This window comes from Pteropus alecto, unplaced genomic scaffold, assembly GCF_000325575.1.
Source record: "Pteropus alecto unplaced genomic scaffold, ASM32557v1 scaffold20, whole genome shotgun sequence".
NCBI classification, from domain to species: domain Eukaryota; kingdom Metazoa; phylum Chordata; class Mammalia; order Chiroptera; family Pteropodidae; genus Pteropus; species Pteropus alecto.
Genome location: NW_006436298.1, coordinates 4129036 through 4131786, shown reverse-complemented (window position 1 = coordinate 4131786; position 2751 = coordinate 4129036). Strand labels below are relative to the sequence as shown.

The window sequence follows — 2751 nt, the reverse complement described above, 5'->3', positions numbered from 1 at the left end:
CCCCCCCACCCCCAACCTCGGAAACTCTTAAACCTCTTCCTATCCTACATTCAACCGTAGAGACAGATAAATGATACAGCAGATTACACTGCTGAAGGACAACATTTGTCCTCAACTATTTTCACATTTTTTTCCTGTTTCCGATTAGTGTGCCAGACTTTGTTTGCTTGCTTAGGACATGGAAAACATATTTGGGCATTTCCCCCATAGTTTAATGCCAGAGGCTTATTCCCAGCAAATGAAAGTGAAAGTGCTACGTTGTAGTGGTGTTTTATCCTTGCAGTATGGACTGGCCGCCGGTGTGCACGGAGCGGGTGCGAGCGGGGCGAGGAGGGTTTTTTAAGTTTTGAGGTTTTGTTTGTTTATCTTCAGATCGCAGCAGGGTTCCTGTCTCCCCCTCCCCCCTTTTGGGGGATCTGACTTCGGATTTATTTTCATTTGGGTAGTCATTGAGATTTCATTCAATGTACCGACTTAAAAAAATACACTCCACTTGTAGCTTTCCCCGGTTGCACTTAAAACACCGTCCACTCTCACCCTCATCTGGAAATAATGCAAGCTTCTCTCTATTCCCCCGCTCCCGCCTCCTCCACTCCCCCTCGCCCACCCCTTTAAAGCCCCACATAACCTGAAGTCGGTAATCAGATGGAAAATGTGCTGGTCTTAGTTACTTCAGTCTATTCTCCTTTTCGGTGGCAATTTTACTTGTGGAAGTGTATTAAAGAAAACAGGCATTTTGTGCACATGTACCTACCGAGACTTGAAATCTGCCACTGATGTAAGTTTGTTATGTTTCCTCAAAGACACTGTTTATGTGTAACTTTTAATATTTTCGTTGTGTGGACTTAAAAAGAAAACACAAGGACAAGGATACCAGAGATCTCAACAGTGATACTAGTTCATCTAAAGTCATTCATCCTCTCCCTCCCCTTTCCTTTTTCCAAGAAACAACTGATCCAAAACCAGGCTAGAATTTCTAAGAGGTTAGAAGAGGAGGAGGAAGAAAGGCGGAGTGGGGTAGGGGATTGAGGTTAGAAGGGCCAGAATTTCTCATTCACAGGGTGGAAAAGTTGACATTGTCTAAGCCCTTCTGAATGGCTGGTAGTTGGTTACCCCGATTGTACCTCTACCTCCCCTCCCCCTCCACGTGACGACCCAGGACACATGCGCACCCGACGCAGCCCGGCACATCTGCAGACTGACGTCAGTGTGCTCTGCCTCCGAGGAAAAGCTGCCAAAATTTTCTCCTGCTGCAATTCAAGTTGGCTGGGGGCCGGTAGTGAGATCTAGGGCTACTTCAACAAAACTTTGCTGCCCTTCCTGCTCCTCTTGTCTTCTTTTCTCCTGATACCTTTTGATGCTCCTCACATGTTATTTGCATAGCAAAGGCACTAAGCTGTCCAGGAAGAGAGGGCACCACTTCCACCCCCAATAAGTCCTTTTTTTCCCCCCTTCCTTCCTTTCTTTTTTTCTTTCCCCCCTTTTTTTAGAGGTGGGGGCGGGAGAAAAAGGGGGTTTGCAAAGGCAGTATCTCAGGATGATAGCCTGGATGTATTGAAGGCATCTCTTTTTCTGCCAAATCAGAAAGTCCGTTCTCTAAAGCCCGGGTTAGCCAGACTATAGTGTTTTATTCTGGCTGCAGAATAACTAACTGACTGCTGTGGCTTTGCAAAGGGGGGCAGAAAAAAAAAAGTTAAGAGAGGAGAGGGAGTACGTGAGCCGTCCAGTGCAATCTCTATTGTTTGAAACTTACTTTTTATCAGAATTTGAAGATGAAAACGGTAAGGAAGACTTCACAATATTCAATGAAACCGTTTTTTTAAAAAAATTAAAACTTGTGCTTTGCTTGTCTTCCGAATAACGCGTAGAAAACTTTCTCTGTGTGTATGAGTGTGTGTGTTTTTTAATGGCAATGAGTGAGCTTGACTGAACTCATTTTACAGATAGAAATCTTTTAACTCCAGACTAGTCGGGAGGTGGTGAATTCTGGGTCTTGCAAGTATTTTATGATGCAAAAAATATACGTTTATTATACAAATGGACATGTTTTGTGAAGTATGACTTGGTTATGATTATTGTGGTCTTTTAAGTCATCACCAAATAGTAATCAGGAAAGTAATAATGATGTGTATTTTAAACTGATTTCCAGTTTTCTTAAAGAAAAACTTGCATTTTATAGTTTCATGTCAGTGTCTTAAGTAGTCAGACAAGTGCATAGTTTATGCCTGGGCTCAGAGGGCAGAATTAATGTGCTAGCTGTAGCCCCGATGCTCTAGGATATGTTAAGCTCTTAATAGGCTAATCAAAGAGATGGAAGCGTGTGTTTTTGATTTACTTTTGGCCACTTGGGACGTGCTAGACTCATAACCCTCCGGAGCCTTGAATATCGGGGTATGTCTGTATATATGGTACATGGGATCAAAGTTCAGGGATTTGGGGAGGGGGGGTGAGTGCTGGAGGGGTTATTGGAAAGCTGCCTTCTGATAATGTGTACTACAATTCCTGTCTTTGGTAATTTCTTTCCTTGTTGTACTAGAAGAAAAGAGAGCGAGAGAGTGAGAAAGCGCACTGAGAGGGAACAAGAGAGTGAGTTTCTTACTCTTGTTTTTATTTGAGCTGCCGGTGCAACGCGTTTGGGCCAAATGCCAACTGTCTGGGTCACACGCGTTTTATCCAAATAGATTTAGCGCTGCTGTCTGGAAATGGGCTGCTGAATGTTAACTTTAGGATCAACTCAACCAGGGCAGCTCA

General features: G+C 43.7%; 1 protein-coding gene across 10 annotated transcripts in view; it reads left to right on the top strand.

Annotated features, from left to right (window-relative positions):
• Positions 1 to 1179: 1179 nt before the first annotated feature.
• ADAMTS6 (ADAM metallopeptidase with thrombospondin type 1 motif 6) overlaps positions 1180 to 2751 on the top strand; it is a 244972-nt gene continuing 243400 nt past the window's right edge. For 5 of the 10 annotated variants that reach the window (XR_003046702.1, XR_003046701.1, XM_025047793.1 and 2 more), the window contains exon 1: positions 1180 to 1781. The gene's annotated coding sequence lies outside the window, so the exon portion shown is untranslated. Of the gene's footprint in view, positions 1782 to 2223; positions 2392 to 2536; positions 2587 to 2751 lie in introns of those variants that run through there. The other 5 variants (XM_025047791.1, XM_025047788.1, XM_025047790.1 and 2 more) reach the window with 4 other exon arrangements.